This window comes from Macaca thibetana, chromosome 17 (genome assembly GCF_024542745.1).
Source record: "Macaca thibetana thibetana isolate TM-01 chromosome 17, ASM2454274v1, whole genome shotgun sequence".
NCBI classification, from domain to species: domain Eukaryota; kingdom Metazoa; phylum Chordata; class Mammalia; order Primates; family Cercopithecidae; genus Macaca; species Macaca thibetana.
Genome location: NC_065594.1, coordinates 55,102,588 through 55,121,547, shown reverse-complemented (window position 1 = coordinate 55,121,547; position 18,960 = coordinate 55,102,588).

The window sequence follows — 18,960 nt, the reverse complement described above, 5'->3', positions numbered from 1 at the left end:
CTCATTATTCAGCTCTCATTTATGAGTGAGAACATTCAGTGTTTGGTTTTCTATTCCTGCATTAGTTTACTGAGGACAATGGCTTCCACCTCCATCCATGTACCTGCAAAGGACATGATCTCATTCCTTTTTATGGCTGCATAGTATGCCATGGTGTATATGTACCACATTTTCTTTCTCTAGTCTATCATTGATGGGCCTTTGGGTTGATTCCATGTCTTTGCTATTGTGAATAGTGTTGCAATAAACATACATGTGCTTGCATCTTTATAATAGAATGGTTTATATTCCTTTGGGTACATACCCTGTAATGGGATTGCTGGGTCAAATGGTATTTCTGGTTCTAGATCCTTAAGGAATCACCCCACTGTCTTCCACAATGGTTGAATTAATTTGCATTCCCAATGTAAAACTCTTCCTATCTCTCCACAGCCTGTCCAGCATCTGTTATTTCTTGACTTTTTAATAATCGCCATTCTGGCTGGCATAAGATGGTATCTTACGGTTTTGATTTGTGTTTCTCTAATGATCACTGATATGGAGCTTTTTTTCATATGTTTGTTGGCCACACAAATGTCTTCTTTTGAGAAGTGTCTGTTTATTGGACTAATTTCTATTAAAAATAAGATATATTTGTTGAATAACTAAATAATGAAGTAATAGCAAAATCCTGGAATTTGTATCCTTTTCATATATTTTCTCTGACATTTTTAATATAATGCTTACATTCAGATCTTAATAATTCCTACTGAATTACAAGCTTCCAATTTTATTAAGGTATAATTGACAAACAATAAGTTGCCTATGTTTAAAGGATAAGGTTGATGTTTTTTGACATATGTACACACATATAAAATGGTCACCATAATCAAGATAATAAACATTTCCATCACCCAACAATTTTCTTTTGTTGCTTCATGGTAATTTCTCACAGATCGCACTGTCCCCCAGCAATCACTGGCGTGCTTTCTGACACTATAATTTAGTCTGGATTTTCTAGAACTTCATACAAATGAGATCATACAGCATATACTTTTTTGTTTCTGGCTTCTTTCACTCAGCTAAAGATTTTTGAGGTTCTCTATGTTGCTGCATGTGTCAATAGTTTATTCCTTTTTAAATTATCTTTTGAACATAAAATATATTTTTGAGCATAATTATTGCAGAGTATTGATTTATTATATGGATACTTCACATTTTATCTATTTATCTGTTGCAGTGCATTGGGCTGTTTCTAGTAGTTTTTTGGCTCTTATAAATAAAATTGCTATAAAAAGTACCTAGCAGTAGAATAGCTGAATAAAATGATAGGTGTAAGTTTCCTGTTTTTTTTTTTTGAGAAGTTTGAGAAGTTTTGAAATGTCATTTGTGAAAGCATCTCAATAAATGATAGATTACTAGTCACAAATTCAAAAAATACCTTGGGCATGTGTTATGTGCTGGATACAGTGCCAGAGCTGAGGGTATAATGGAAACAAAAATCAACAACTTGCCTGTTTTCATGTACCTTATAGTATGGCATAGGAAACAGAAGTTAATTAAATAACTCTCCTAATAATTGTATAACTACACATTAACATATTTACTCTGAAGAAAAGGAATGTGATTCTATGAAAGGATATCATACAGGGATATCTCATTTTATCAGCTTTATGTGCTTTGCAGAAATTGCATTTTTTAAAAATTGAAGGCTTGTGGCAACACTGGCTCGAACAAGTCGACTGGCACCAATTTCCCAACAACACGTATTCACTCTGTGTTTGTGTGTTACATTTTGGTCATCTTTGCAGTTATTTCATACTTTTATTATCATTATTATATATATTGTGATCTGTGATCAGTGATCATTGATGTTCCTATTTTAATTGCTTTTGGGACATCATGATCCATGCCCATTTAAGACTGCAGACTTAACTGGTAAATGTTGTGTGTGATCTGACCACTCCGCCAACTGGCTGTTCCCCTATCTCTCTCCCTTTCCTTTGGCCTCCTTATTTCCTGAGACACAAGATGGAAATTAGGCCAATTAATAACTATCACAGCCTCCAACTGTTGAAGCGAAAGAAGAGTCATACGTTTCTCACTTTAAAATTAAAAGCTAGGAATGATTAAGCTTAATGAGGAAGGCATGTCTAAAGCCAAGGTAGGCCAAAAGCTAGACCTCTTGTGGCAAACAGCCAAGCTGCGAATGCAAAGGAAAAGTACTTGAAGGAAAAGATAAGTGCTACTCCAGTGAACACATGGATGATAAGAAACTGAAAAAGCCTTATTGCTGCTATGGTGAACATTTCAATGATCTGGATAGAAGATCAAACTAGTCACAATATTCCCTTAAGCCAAAACCTAAGCCAGAGCAAGGTTTTAACTCTCTTCAATTGTGTGAAGGCTGAGAGAGGTGAGAAAGCTGCAGAAGAAAAGTTGGAAGCTAGCAGAGGTTGGTTCATTAGGTTAAGGAAAGAAGCTGTTTCCATAACATGAAAGTGTGAGATGAAACTGAAAGTGCTGATGTTGAGGTTGTAGTGAGTTATCCGGAAGATTTAGCTGAGATAATTGAGGAAGGTGGCTACAGGAAGTGGCAGATTTTCCATGTAGATGAAACAGCCTTCTAATGGAAGAAGATGCCATCTAGGACTTTCCTAGCCAGAGAGGAGAAATCAATGCCTAGCTTCAAACTTCAAAGGACAGGCTGACTTGTTAGGGTACTCATGCAGCTGGTGACTTTAAGTTGAAGCTAATGCTTGTTTACCATTCTGAAAATCTTAGGGTTTTTAAGAATTGTGTTAAATCTACTCTGCTTCTGCTCTATAAATGAAACAACAAAGCCTGGATGACAGCACATCTGTTTATAGCATGGTTTACTGAATATTTTAAGCCCACTGTTGAGACCTGCTGCTCAGAAAAAAAGATTCAAAATATTACTGCTTACTGACAATGCATCTGGTCACCGAATGGCTCTGTTGGAGATTTACAAGGAGATTAATGTTGTTTGGATACCTGCTAATACAACATGCATTCTGCAGCCCATGAATCAAGGAGTCATTTCAATTTTCAAGTATTATTTAAGAAATACATTTCGTAAGTCTACAGCTGCTGTATATTGTGATTCCTCTGATGGATCTGGGCAAAGAAAATTAAAAACATGGAAAAAGCTCACCATTCTAGATGCCATTAAGAACAATTTTTGATTCATTGGAGAAGGTAAGATATCAATATTAACAGGGGTTTGAAGGAAGTTGATTCCAACCCTCATGGATGACTTGGAGGGCTTCAAGTGTTCAGTGGAGGAAATAACTGCAGATGTGGTGGAAATAGCAAGAGAACTAAAAGTAGGAGTGGAACCTGGAGATGTGAGTGAATCTCATGATCAAACTTTAATGGATGAGGAGTAGATTCTTATGGATGAGCAAAGGAGTAAATTTCATCTCAAGAAACCACTTCCTTTGCTCATCCAATTGTTTTAAACTGGATGATAACATAATTGGATTTGGATTTTGAAATGATCATTCTGGCTGCAGCATGGAGAACAGGCTACAGGAGGGACTAGGATGGGTGTGGAAGACCAGTCATGAGGCTGTTGAAATGGGCCAGCGTGACCTGAGGTGGTGTGCAAGGCAATGGAGTCAAACATATGGATTTGAGAGCTGTTTGAAGGATAAAATTGACATGTCTCAGATATATTGTCTTATTTCTTTCTCTGTTGCTATAACTGAATACCTGAGACTGGGTACTTTATAAAGAAAACAATTATTTCTTACAGTTCTGGAGGCAGAGAAGTCCGGGGTTGATGGGCCACGTCTGACTTTTGGATGGGACAAACATTCAAACTGTAGCAATGTGTAAGGTACAGTGTGCAGTGCAAAGAAAGGTCAAGGTTTCTGGCTTGTACAAGAGTGCCATTTGGTCACATAGAGATCACTAGAACAGGGCCAAGTTTATGGGAAGATGCCAAGTTTGGTTTTGAAAAGTTGAGTTTGTACATGGCATGTGAGACATATCTGTGTAGATGAGTCTTCTTTCTTTCTTTGTTTTCTCTCTTTTTTTTTTTTCAGTAGGGTCTCTTTTTGTTGCCCAGCCTGGAGCACAGTGGTGTGATCACAGCTTACCGCAGCTTTGATCTCCTGTGCTGAAATGATCCTCCCATCTCAGCTTCCCAAGTAGTTGGGACCACAGGTGTGCAACAGCATACCTGGTAAATTTTTAAAACTTTTTTTTGTAGAGATGAGGTTCCACTATGTTGTCCAGGCTGCCCTCGAACTCCTGGGCTCAAGCAACCCTCCTGCCTTGGCCTCCCATGTATATGGGTCTTGAGTTCAAAGGAAAAGTTTGGGCTAGGGCTATACATACATATAAGGAGATAACAATCAAAATGATAGTATTGAGTAAGGAGGACCTGGCACCATGCATCACAGAGTGCTAAATGCAAAAACAATAGCTTTTGAGGATTTATAGATCCAGGTGTAATGCTTTTCTTTCTACCTTTAAAATTCAGCAGCAGGCGGTATCTTTCATGTACCTCCTCAAAGTGATATCCCTGCTAAAAATGAAATTTAAAATGCTGTAATTAGGTAGGAAAAAACTCTAACTGTAACATTTTAAGTGCTTCTCTTCTCAAAAATTTAGTGACTATATCTCACAAATTCAAACTCTAGTTCAAGATTTTGGTGTTGAATTCAAAGAACAGATGAAGAACTCATGAAGTCATGGAAGTTCACTGGTTTTGCCATAGGATCATAGTAATTAATGGTAAAAGTGGCCATATGTTAAAACTTTCAAGGGCAAGATGGGTGGGAGCCAATTTTGTGACTTAAATTCAAGGACTTGGCCTCATATATCTGTTTTCTTTCTCCCTGTGCATTTTACTATTTCCATCTTCTTCTGGATAATTACCAGAAGCACTGTACCACTCACTTTGAACAGCTTTGTCATCTTTTCCTCCTTGATCCTGCTGTAGAGTTGAAATTCTGAATTTATGACATTGCAATCATTTTCATGGCAACAGACTGTGGCATCATAAAAATTGCCCAATAGAAGTGTCTGAGAAATTGCCAAGATGGATTTTTGGGCAACATAATCCAGTAATTACTGGAATTGATGTTGACAGCCTGCCTTCTGTGAATGTCCTAATGTCGAACTATACCTTAAGATTTTTGCTGGAATGTGTAGAATAGGGTGAAGTTCATGTGAGAGCTATATTCGTTTCTAATCTTCATCTACTTTTGGAAGTATTTAGCTAAGGAGCCTATGCATAGATAGAATCTGAGAATAAACTTGGTCGTCCAATAAATCTGATTTGAGTCCCAGTTTTGGGTCGTACTCTCTGTGTACCATCAGTAAGCATTTTGTCAGATATTAAGATGGTGAATCCAGCTTTCTTTTGGTTTATGTTTTCTTGTTATGTCCATTTGAATCTTTTGTTTTCAGTTTTTAATCTGACTGTTGTTGCATTTGAATCTGATTCGTGTAGATGACATACAGTTGTATTATTCTCCAGTTCAATCTGCCAGTCTCTGTCTTTTGGTTGGTAAATGTAACCCACTAACATTTAGTAACTTAAATATTAATATTTGTTATAATTTATTTGGTCATTTTATGTTTTCCATTTACTCATTTTTTCCTTTTGTTATTTTAGTCCTTACTTTTCTTTAGAAATATCAAATTTTCTTGTTCTGGTTGCTAATGTACACATTCTATTTTAATACTTTGGTCATTGCCCTTAAGACTCATTCTTATATTTATTTACCCATACTTATTTTTAAAAACTTAATATCTATGCTAATATCTGTATATTCTTTTTATTTTTAAATCTCCTTATCTTCCCAAATGCCCTCTTGGAGAGTTTCTCAATATAATATTCCAGCTAACAAGTTTATACTCTCTTTCCTCCTATTGTTTATCCTGTTGCTCTATTTTAAAATCTCAACTACCGTATTTTTTTTTTTTGAGACGGAGTCTCGCTCTGTCGCCTGGGCTGGAGTGCAGTGGCCGGATCTCAGCTCACTGCAAGCTCCGCTTACTGGGTTTACGCCATTCTGCTGCCTCAGCCTCTGGAGTAGCTGGGACTACAGGCGCCCGCCAGCACGCCCGGCTAGTTTTTTTGCATTTTTTTTTTTTTTTTAGTAGAGACGGGGTTTCACCGTGTTAGCTAGGATGGTCTTGATCTCCTGACCTCGTGATCCGCCCGTCTCGGCCTCCCAAATTGCTGGGATTACAGGCTTGAGCCACCGCACCCGGCCAACTACCATATTTTTATACTTAATATTTACAGTGGGTTTTTTTCTTATAACTTCCTGTTTATGTCTCATGTTACTAATAACTTTTCTTATCTTCTGAAAGACATTTAATGTCATGCTGATATGGTTGGGATCTGTGTCCCACAAAATCTCATGTCAAATTGTAGTCCCCAGTGTTGGAGATGGGGCCTGGTTAGATCACTGGGTGGATTTCTCATGAATGGTTTAGCACCATCCCCTTGGTGCTGCTCATGTGATAGTGAGTGAGTTCTTGTGAGGTCTAGTTGTTTAAAAATGTGCAGCACCTCCCCCGTCACTGTTTCTTGCTCCTGCTCCCACGATGTGAGACACCTCCCTCCCATTTTGCCTTCTTCCATGATTCTTAACTTCCTGATGCCTCCTTAGAAGCAGAAACCACTATGCTTCCTGTACAGCCTGCAGAACTGGGAACCAATTAAACATCTTTGCTTTATAAAATACCTAGTCTTAGGTATTTCTTTATAGCAGTGCAAGAACAGACTAATACAGAAAATTGGTACTGAGATGTGGGGCATTGCTATAAAGATACCTAAAAATGAGGAAGCAACTTTGGAATTAGGTAATGGGCAGAGGTTGAAAGAGTGTGGAGGGCTCAGAAGAAAAGAAGATGAGGGAAAGCTTGGAACCTCCTAAGAGACTGGTTGATGGTTATGAACAAAATGCTGGTAGTGATATGGAAAGTGAAGGCTAGGCTGAGCAGGTCTCAGATGGAAATGAGGAACTTATTGGGAACTGGAGAAAAGGTCACTTTTGTTATGCCTTAGCAAAGAACTTTGATGCATTGTGCTCTTGCTTTAGGGATCCGTGGAACTTTGAACTTGAGAGTGATGATTTAGGGTATATGGTGGAAGAAATTTCTAAGCAGCAAAGTGTTCAAGAAATAGCCTTGTTGCTTCTAACACCTATGTTCATATGCAAGAGCAAAGAAATGACCTAAAGTTGGAACTTATATTTAAAGGGGAAGCAGAGCGTAAGTTTAGAAAATTTGCAGCCCAGCTATGTGGTAGAAAAGAAAAGCGCATTTTCAAGGGAGGAATTAAAGAAGCCTGAAGAAATTTGCGTGAGTAAAAAGAAGCCAACTGCTAATAGCCAAAACAATGGAGAAAAGGTCTTGAAGGCATTTCAGAGACTTTTGCAGCATCCCTTCCTATCACAGGCCCAGAGGCCTAGAAGGGAGGAATGGGTTCATGGGCCAGGCCTAGGGTCCCGCTGCCCTGTGCAGCCTCAGGACACTGCTCCCTACATCCCAGTCACTCCAGCTCCAGCCATTGCTCAAAGGGTCACAGTTATAACTCATGCCACTGCTTCAGAGGGTGCAAGCCGTAAGCTTTGGCAGCTTCTATGGGGTGTTAAGCCTGTGGGTGCACCGAGTGTAAGAGCTGAGGGTTTGGAATCCCTGCCTGAATTTCAGAGGATGTATAGAAAAGCCTGGATGTCCAGAAAGAAGCCTGCTGCAGGGGTGGAGCCCTCATCGAGAACCTCTACTGAGGCACTGAAGAGGGGAAATGCAGGATTGGAGTCCCCACACAGACTCTCCACTGGGGCACTGCCTAGTGGAGCTGTGAGAAGAGGGCTACCATCCTCCAGATCCCAGAATGGTAAATCCACTGACAGCTTGCACACTGTCCCTGGAAAAGCAACTGGCCACTCAATGCCAGCTCTTGAGGGCAGCCTCAGGGCTGAACGCTGCAAAGCCATAGGGGTGGAACTGCCAGAGGACTTGGGAGCCCACTACTTGCATTGGTCTTCTCTGGATGTGGGACATGGAGTTGAAGGAGATTATTTTGGAGCTTTAAGGTTTAATGACTGCCTTGCTGGGTTTCAGACTTGCATGGGTCTTTCTTTTGGCTGATTTTTCCCTTTTGGAACGGGAGTATTTACCCAATGCCTATACCCCTATTGTATGTTGGAAGTCACTAACTTGTTTTTGATTTTACAGGCTCATAGGCAGAAGGGACTAGCCTGTCTCAGATCAGACTTTGGACTTTTGAGTAAATACTGAAATGAGTTAAGATTTTGGGGGACTGTTGAAAAGGGGTAAATGTATTTTGCAATGTGAGAAGTATATGAGATTTGGGGGGCCAGGGCCAGAATGATACGGGGGATCTGCATTCCTCCAAATCACATGTCAAATTGTAGTTTCCACTGTTGGAGGTAGGGCCTGGTGGGAAGTAGTTGAAACTCATGAATGATTTATCACCATCCCCTTGGTGGTGGTCTCAACATAGTGAGTTCTCATGAGATCCAGTTACTTAAAAATGTGTAGCACTTCCCCTGTCCTTGCTCCTGCTGTCTGAAATGCCTTGCTCCCACTTTGCCTCTCACCATGATTGGAAGCTTCTCAAGGCCTCCCCAGAAGTAGAAGCCACTATACTTCCTGTATGGCCTGTGCAACAGTGAGACCATTAAACCTCTTTGCTTTATACACATGTTTATTTTAAGTTCTTTGTCATTTTTCATAACACTGCTTTAGATATTTCCCTTTGGTTGTCTTTACAGTAGTCATGTTCCTCAAATATCTAGTTATTTTGTCTTATGAGCTCATTTTCCTCTAGGGGTATCAGCTTCTTTTCTCTGTTTAGGGGAAGGGTCCAAGGCTGTGCCCAAATCTGTGTCCACTCTGGTGGGCTTAAAAGAGAAGAAAGATTGTATTCCTTAGATCCTTAGATTCCACATGGTTACCCTTGATGACATTTTACCAAATACTTGTGTTAAGGTTTTACTCAAAGACAAGCATCATTGGGAGAAAGCAGTTGGTATCCTACATGCAGAGGAAATTGAAGAGTGGAGGCTCCAGAAGCATTTGCTCTAAGCTAATGTTACCATGAGGCGAGTGTTGGGATAAATATCTGTGGGGAAGTCCCAGGCAAAGCTTGTCCGTAGGGAAGACTTTAGAGAGATAAAAGCAGAATTTAAGAGCTTCCCTCATCCAGGTGCAGTGGCTCATGCCTGTAATCCCAACACTTTGGAGGCCAAGGCAGGTGGTTGGCTTAAGCCCAGAAGTTTGAGACCAGCCCGGGAAACATCATGAAACCCCATCTCTACAGAAAACCAAACATAAAAATTAGCTGGGTGTGGTGGTGCATGCCTATAGTACCAGTTACTCAGGAGGCTGAGGTGGGAGGATTGCTTGAGCCTAGGAACTTGAAGCTGCAGTGAGTCATGACAGTGCCACTGCACTCCAGCCTGGATGGCAGAGCAAGACCTTGTCTCAAAAAAAAAAAAAAAAAGCTTTCCTCTACTAGAGCTTCTCTATCACTAGTTTTGAGACAAGAAACAAACACCATTTTGGTGGCCACTCTCTCTCTTTTTGACCTCATAAAACAGGTAGTTCTGGATTCTGGAGTTTTTATTCCTGTAGAGTCTATGTCCCTTGAAGGCAGGGATCATGTCTGTCTTGTTGCCTATTTTCTCTTACTTGCTTCTGCCATTATCCTTTTATTCTTGACTTTTCTATTACTTAGGGTTTAGGTTTAACTGTGACTCTCAAACAAGTAGAAGTTTCTTTTCCTTTCATGCCAAAGGCTAGTTGAAAATGATCTAGGGCGGATATAGTGGCTTTACTTCATAGAATCCTCTTACTGGTGAGGCCCAGTCTCTTACTGGTTTACCTCCCTGCCAACCCTGAGCTGTAGTTCAAGATGGTGACACCACCTTCTATGCAGAGGATAGGCAAGAATGAAGAAGGATTAGTAAAAGATACAACCTGGCTGTTTCCTGGGGGGATGTTTCAGGAAGCTGCCTCATAAAACTTGTCTTTACATATAAGTCACAACTTCAGGGAAACTAGTCTTTACTGTGTCTAGCCACATACCCAACTAAAAATTCTACAATTACGGAATAAAGGAAGAATAATTGCTGGGAACAACCAGTGGTCTCAGTTACATCTTCCTTCTTTTCTTCTTCAATGTAGCTTGTTTTTCTAGTTTCTTTTGTTCCTGACTTCTTTTCATTCCTTCCCCAAACATTATTTAGTGTCTAGTGTGCACTAGGGGCTGTATTTTGGCCTGCATTTCTATCATTTATTTGGAGGACAAAAATACTTTACTATACAATGAGGAAATCTCAGGGAGAAACATATAGGTTGGATACAGAAGTTATACTGGTATGAAAATGGTTTGCTATTTACAGATAAAGAAACAGATCAAGGACTTTCTAGGCAGGAGAAGAATCATGACTTCAGTCACAGAGGTAGAAATAATGTGGAGGTAAATAGATGAATTTGACCAAATACTAGGCTATATTTAAAAGAATAGGGGGAGGAACATTTGGAGAGGTAGGTATCGAACCATGACGACACTTTAATGGCAGATAAAGGTGTTTAGAGTTAGGCAACAGGGAGCCTCTTCAAATGTATACCTAGGAGAGTAGCTTATGAACACAAAATTTTAGGAATCACATGGCCTGAGAGGAGCCTGGAGACATTTAAGTTTGAGGTCCAGAATGTTGACATAGGGAGGGAAAGTGGTAACTGGTAGACACTGTCTCCTTGTGCCACCACCATATTTAGAACATGCTTTCCACTTTTCAGTTTACCTCAGAGTCCAAGATGGCTGTGGGAAATCTATATGTTGCCCTTACATTCCAGGAACGATGGAAAAAATGGGACTCTCTGGATCAGTTTCCTTTATGTATACCTCTTGGTAGTTGCCTATAACACTTGCATGTTTATCTCATTGGTCAGAACTTAGTTATGTGACTACATCTATCTGTAGGGGAAACTGGGGAATCTAATATTTTGTTCTGAGTGATGATATACTCAGCTAAAAAAAAATTAGTATTTAGTTACTATTAGGGTGGTGTCCCAACCTTGTTATTAAGAAAGAAGGAAGGACTGAATATTAAAAGGCAATCAGCAGTTTCTTCCCTATCTTACATTAGCCTGCTTAAGGGAAGTATGTCCAAAACTCTGTGGCTGGCGAAGTGGGGTAGTGGTTAGGGGACTTTATGCCAGGTAAATGTTATAAGAGGAAAAATGTGTGGAGGGAGAAGGAAAAAAGGACATAGAGGGTCAGAATATTTTCAAATGAACTACTCTGGGAAATCTCCTGTCTACAGTGTCAACAGTTGAGCATTGGCAATGTGACAACTCATGCCAAGGGAGGTGGGTAGGGCTGTAGCCCTGCTGTGTACTTCTAGGGAGCACCATTCATGTGGAATATATGAGTGGTGCCTCTGAAATTGCAATACAATCCAGCAGCAGCCTGGGCTGCTGTCGTGGAGTGGGGGTGGTCCTGACACTGTGGCCTGACCCTATTCTTTTATTTAAGGGGTCTTAGTGGCAGGCAGCTCAAAGCAGTCTTCTCAGGGCTCAGTTCATTGTATTCTCTGTTTCTTCAGCAAGAACACTTACAGAGTAAGAAAGGATGAGAGAAAGGGAAGGGGATGGGATGTCAACTAGACTCCTGTTTTAAGAGTCTGAATGACTAGTGGTCTTTATTTGATTCACTTCATACAACTTGGGGAAGAAATTCGAAATCCTAGCTGGACACTTTAAGATTTTATCAGCAATTTTGACTTCCGACTTGGAACTCTTGATTATAGGCAATTTTAATAAAAAACCGAGGGGTTTCACAGAGGCTTAGAAAGAAAGAACAAGAGTAATGAGAGCAACAGTGATGTGGTGGGAAAATTCTATTGAACTTGGAGTCATACAATGTGAATTTTAATTACAACTTTGTCACTTGTGAGCGGGGCGATCTTGGTCAAATTATGTAATATCTCTTGAGTTTCAATTTGCTTATCTATAGAGAGTAATTATAAAAGAATAATCCCAAGGTTGCTGTGAGGAATAAAGGAGTTAGTGAATAATGGACACAGAGGCTGCTGCTAGTGTAACAGGAAAACTAAAGGGCAACTGGGAAAATCTGACATTGGTGATAAAGTACATTCAACCTTTTCTTGCCAATATCCTCAGCCCCTCCTGAGTTACCTCCCTTCTATGTGACTGTAGGGCTCTAGGCGTGCCTTTCCTAGGTCCGCATCTGGGAAAATCACACAACCATGGATATTTTCACCACAAAATTGTGTGGTCACCAACCTCAATTTGGCCTTTAAAACTGCTCACTGATTCTTCTATGCTTTGTTCTTTCTGGTTTTGTATCTTTTTTTTTTTTTGAAATGGATGTTCCAAAAATGTTACTCCCCTTTCTCCCCTCCTGCCCTGGCTTCCCCTCCCTTGGCCCTTATCAAGTGACATCACTTCCCATTTCACAGAGAAATTAGATGCCTTTTTAACTCTCTGTCAGCACTTAACCAGCAAGCTTAACTTTCTTCACATCCATCCTTCCTGCCTTCCTTCTTGTTAATGGAAGAGGTGACCTTCATGTAATGGGCAAGTCCTCTTTATTTATTTTGGAGGTCTAGCCCTGTCTGCTTTCTCAGGATTCTGGTTTCATCAATCATCCCTTCTCTTCTGTATCTTAAAGTTTTCCTTTCATACTGGCTCTTTTTTGTAAGCATTTAAACATCCCTTACTTTTTTCCATTTTAAGAATAAAATCTGGCCAGGTGCTATGGCTCATGCCTGTAATCCCAGCAATCTGTGAGGCTGAAGTGGGAAGATTGCTTGAGCTCAGGAGTTTGGGAACAGCCTGGGCAACATGGTGAGACCCCTCTCTCTACTAAAAATATTAAAGATAATTAGCTGGGCGTGGTGGCACGTGCCTGTGGTCTCAGTTACTCCAGAGGCTGAGGCAGAGGAGGATTGCTTGAGCCTGGGAAATCGAGACTGCAGTGACCTATGATCAAGCCGCTGCACTCCAGCCTGGGCAACAGAGTGACACCCTGTCTGAAACAAAACAAACAAACAAAATAATCAAATCTTCCTTGACTGAATTTTCTATTCCAACATCTTCCTTCACACTACTCATATTCCATGTACAAAGTCATCTACATGGCTAACTTCAGTGTCAACAGGACAGACGGAGAAGTACTCATCTCCTTCAGAGAAGCATTGCAAGTTACAAAGTAATGGGTAGCGATGTATAATGATCCTATAACAAGGGTAGTGAATAATTAAAATGCAATCTACCACATCCTCTTTATTGCCAGACTTTTTGAAAGAGTTGTCTCTATTGCTAGATTTTAAAAAAAAAATCGATTTCTTCAATTTGGTTTCTGCCTCCACCACTTTAGTGAAACTGCTCATGCCAAGGCCCTTGATGATTTTCTTGTTGCTAAAACCAAAGCACATATTTCCGTTATACAGTACCCAGCTTTTACCAACATTTGAAAACGTAGACCCCTCCCTCCTATCAATTCTTTCCTCGGCATCTTGACTTTACTCCCCTGGTTCCCCGCCTCTCTCTCTGGCTGCTTTTTCTCGCTGTCTCTTGTGGGCTGTATTTCCTTGGGCAGTTCCTTAAATGTTGGTTTGTGTCATGTCAATTCCCTTCTGAATCCCTCAATAATCTCTACTTCCAGTTCTCCAATCATGTTCTACATTTTGCAGTACATCCTAGATGTGCCAAAGTATAGCTTTTCTTGTTTTTAATAACAGATAAACTTGTGCTCAACCCTCTTCCCCCTAGAAAGGGGTAGCAGGGAAAAACAAATGAATTCTATTAAAAAATTAAACAAATTAAATTAATTCATCTTCTAGTTTTAATGTCTCTTGCAGGTAAATATCATGTAAACTCAATCTTCCTTTAGTGTGATTTCTTATTTCTCAAGAAGGCTTCTTTCTTTGTCACTGCCTGCCTCTCGAGGGAGTGTGGATGCAGAGGTGCATGTAAGCCTTTAGCTATTGATGGAAGCATGGTCATCTAACTGGCTTATTGAAAGTACTGAATTCAGTAGGGTGGAAGCTGAAAGCCACTTTATTTTCTCTTACCATTACCCCATTTAAATCAGCTTTCTCTTCTTGTTACTCTCCAATAACTGGAGGAAATTTGGGGTAATATGAAAGATTTTTGTGGTTATATAATAAAAAAAACACAGCCTAATCTAGTAATCATACAGTACTAATCTCCAATCCAGTTTACTTCTCCGCAAACCAGTTTTGCTTGCCTAGAATCCTCCGGTGGGAGGAAGAAATAGCTTCTTCTCTGTTTTTCATTCATTGGCTAGATGTTTTTGAAGCCTGTCTAAGGGAGGAAAGAGGTAAGGAAAAAAAAGAGATTTTTCCTTAGGTTCATTTTATCTTGTGTTGATGCTCTCTGGCTGCAAGAGATAAGTATAACAAACTGACTCTCTCACTGGGCTCTTTGTGCATTTTTGGAGATGTTCCCATGGCTGAGAGTCGCAAAATTGCGTTTTGCTTGACTTTGGGCTTAATTGCTCTAGCAGTCACATCTGCTCATCACCTCGCCCCTGCCCTCATTCCTAGCTCCCAGCTTTCACTGCCCTCTAGATTCTGCTATCCACAGTGATCCTGGGACCACCGCTCCCTGGTCCTCTGTGTTGCTCCTCCAGGGTTCTCTTGGAAGAAAACTTTTATCAGAAATGTGCTTTTTAGAGAGAGTGATGAGGCTCTTCTTCTTCCTCCTTCTCCTCTTCGTCCTCTTTCTTCTCCTTCTCTCCTTTTTTTTTTTTTTTTTTTTTTTTTTTTTTTTTTTTTTACATTTTGAGGATGGGTTAGGTTTCAGTGGAAATCAACAGCAACTGGGAAAGAAAGTATTAGGCTATGAATAAGTATGGAGCTACAAAAGATTTATTACAAGCCTTAACTGCATTATTTGCAGTGAAATCTGTAATACCTGCCCATTAAGCAAATCCAAATAAAACAAATACATGATATTAAGGAGTAACAGAGGAGGGAAGAGGTTAATGAATGACTGTCAATAAGCAGTAAAAATTAAATGGATACTTAGAATATTCATTCATCTTTTGGCAAAAGTTAAATGTTTTAACAGTCTGAACAAATGTTCAGGAAAATATAATGCTCTATTTTTAACTGATACTCCTTTTAATCAAAGATATGTTAATCTGTTTTTAGTAAATGAGTAAAGGTAGAACTTTTTACCTTTTTGTTATTGAAATCACACAAAACATGTTGAGATTCAAACCTGTGGTTTTAAGGAAAATCAGCTTAACAGATATGGTCACTTTGGGATGTAGGAGTTGTTCACAACCTAAGCAATGTATCAGAGTTGAGTTAGGGATGAATGAGACATTTGCCTTTCTTGTAAAACAAGGGAGAAAGGCTTCTGTGAAATGGAAAGCACGATCCCTTTCATAGAATAATTTTAAGAAGAAATATGTACGAAAGTTGAGGATACAGAGATTAGTTTCTTGAAACCATTTTGCCCATTTTTTTCTCTTTGGAAACCCTAGTATACCCTCCAAGGATATGTGTACTTCCAGTTACTGTTTTAGGGAGTGACCTCTCCATTTAGGATGTGAGGGATTCTTGATGCTCACTGTATTCGCTTTCTTTTAGGCTTCTGCCAAAACTCTGAGCTACAGGGAGTATCATATTTAACTTCCCATTTCACACATATATACATTCTCTTGGGAGGAGAATCTGTAGCTCTCATTAGCTTTATAAGGGGTCCACTTTACCCAAAAGAGTTAAGAAATGCTGACCAACAGATTGACTTCCTTTTGCAATCCTATTATTAGGCCACTATAAATGCGGCATATGACTGTATATTGCATACCATACATAACATGCCTGCCTTGTTTTGATTCTGCAGACCAAATGGTCTGCTTCTGTCAAGTTCTTCCCATATCCACTGGGGACTCAGCTGCCATTCCACAGGGCATGAGAGTGCAAATTAGTTATTCAGGCTCCTTTGGCAAACAGCGAGAGCACTGTGCAATCTGTTACCCCATTTAAATATCTGTGGCACAAACAATCACTTAAACGTGATTATAGTTATTTGATGCTACAACTTAATTTCATGATAAAATTGTATGTTTTAAAAGATCTCTTTGCCAGTTTTTTATAAGATCGTGTTGTACAAAGGACTTGCTTTGCTTGAAATCAGATATCCATTGGTAATTTGCACAACATGCACACCAAACATGGAATGTTTTTGTGGGAGGGCAAAAAGACCAATAGCAAGACTATGTTTTGTTTACTTTAGAAAAACGCTGCAAAGCAAGGACTGTTTAAGGATTATGCTTTTGGATGGGTGCAGAGGTAGTGGGAAAGAGGGGAAATACTTATCTGAAAAATTCCTGAACCGCAGCTGAGACCTACACAGGTAAAAAGATGACACAAAGGAAGACAGAAAAGTGCATCCTAATCTAACCGAACTGAGAGAATCACCAAACTGTCAATTCACCGAGCTGTGGATGTAGAAACAGAATGGAGCCTTTCAATTCTGCTGCCTTCTCCCTGGGGTTAGAGACTGGTTGCCATGGATATTCTGGATTCCTGCAGCTAATGGGAGGCAGTTCTGTAGTGTGGTATCCTGGGGACCCGCCAGGGTGAAACATGAAATGGAGGCCTATGGGTGTGGTGGTGGAGGTCTGGGAAGCAGAGGTCACAGGGTCGCCTTCCAGCAGAGTTAAAGCTGATTTTATTTCAAGTCACATTCATTTGGCAATCTATATTTTCCGGAAAAACAGACCTTTTTGTCCCTCCCCTACTGAGCAAAGAGAATCTTCATCTCCTTAAAATGGTTGCGATCACAGCACTAAGTAGTGGATGCTATAATTAGATGTGCAACAGTGGTTCAGAGAAGGAATTTTTTTCAATGTAATTGTGGGGGGTAGGGGGAGAGGGGAAATAATTTTAGTTTGGTTCAGAGATTGAACTGTTTAGAAATGCCCCATATATGTATGTAGCAAATAGGGTAAACCAATAAGAAAGTTTCTGATTTATTCTGTCATTTAAAAAATGAATTGGTATTGGGCCTCTTCTTTCTTTCCAATAACTCATGGCAATGTAGCCTTTTCTCCAGGCTGCCTCAGTTTTTAACCAGGTCACAGTGAAAAACACTTTCTTTCTCTATAATCTTTTGGAGAATGTCCCTCTCTGGCTGGATAGTCAAGCACTTTAAAGTCAAGTTATTGGACAGTGGTGGCTAATGCTGATAAGTGGGAAGGGTCTCTGCCCTGACCTTTGAGACTTCTTCTCAGCAGAGCATTGAGATGGTGATGGGGTCCTCCTTACATGATTTCAGTAAGCAAAATATTCAGCACCAACTATCAATGCCGTCTTTCTGTTCAAAATTCTTTCAGTCCTCACTGAAGGAGTTGCTTTAATGGAGATTAAATAAATCACAGTCACCAGTGCTGCCTGGTAAGGTGGAGACGTGTGGGTTCAAAAATAAGACTGTTTTTGGTGTTTAATATGTTACTTGCTTTTAAAACATCACATGGTTTTTGCTTGGCACTCATTGTGTAGCTGGTTGGCAAGGGCAACAGAGGAAGGTTGGCCTCTGCTGATCCCTGAATCCCAAGAATAGAACTGCAATTTAATATTATCAGCCTCATGGAAAGCAGAGACTTGGAAGCGTTTCCTTGTGGGCCAAATGTAAGGGAGTTTCGTAGTTTGGAACCTGGGAGAAGTAGCTTGCCAGACCCAAATGAGCATGTTTTGGCCAAGGAAGCCTATCAGAGTTTTGCCGATCCTCAAGTACTACTGCTATTCTTCTATTAAAAATCTCTTTCTTCCTGTTAATCAATCTGTTGCTTTTTCTACCTTATTTGCTTAATCCATCAGACATTAAGTTAAATACCTAGTGATCATCTACTAGCAAAGCTGTATCTTTTTCCCCCAAATGAAGGGAGATGTGGTGGTCATCACAAAACTCCACAGCTGTAGCTATCAGCACTCATCAGTGGCTGTCAAAAGACCCCATCTTGGCCAGGTAGAGTGGCTCACACCTGTAATCCCAGTGCTTCGGGAGGCTGAAGTGGAAAAATTGCATGAGGCCAGAGGTTCAAGACTAAACTGGGCAACATAGTGAGGCCCCATTTCTACAAAAAATAAAAAATTAACAAGGCATGGTGGTGCATGCCTGTAGTCCCAGATACTTAGGAGATTGAGACAGCCGAATCACTTGAGCTCAGGAGATCCAGGCTGCAGTGAGCTATGATGATGCCACTGCATTCCAGCCTGTGCAACAGAGCAATACTCTGTCTCTAAGAAAAAAAAAATACCCCCTATTTTTACCCAAGGGATATTGCATGGCATTTCCAGGTCTCTATGGATCAGGCACCATTCGGAGGATTGGGAAGCACAGGCTGAATCTGTGTAGATAGTATAGGAAATGAGCATGGAGATTCCACCATCCCCAATTGTTGACAGCCAAAGCATCTCATTCACGCTTTTTCAGAGGAAAACAGATATTTAAAATCAGTTGGATTCTTTAATAGCTGGAGGTATCAAAAGATCTACATTTTAGTCCTGGCAGTAGTAGAAAGGAATGGTATGGCTAGGGGAAATTAATAAAATTTCTCAAGAATCTTTCTTTTCATAACTGTAAACTGGAACTGTAAGATGTCTCAGTACAGCTTCCAATTCCTGATTTTATTTTTTTTTTATTTTTTTTTTTATTTTTTATTTTTTATTTTTTGAGACGGAGTCTTGCTGTGTTGCCCAGGCTGGAGTGCAGTGGCCGGATCTCAGCTCATTGCAAGCTCCGCCTCCCGGGTTTTTACGCCATTCTCCTGCCTCAGCCTCCCGAGTAGCTGGGACTACAGGCGCCCACCACCTCGCCCGGCTAGTTTTTTGTATTTTTTTAGTAGAGACGGGGTTTCACCGTGTTAGCCAGGATGATCTCGATCTCCTGACC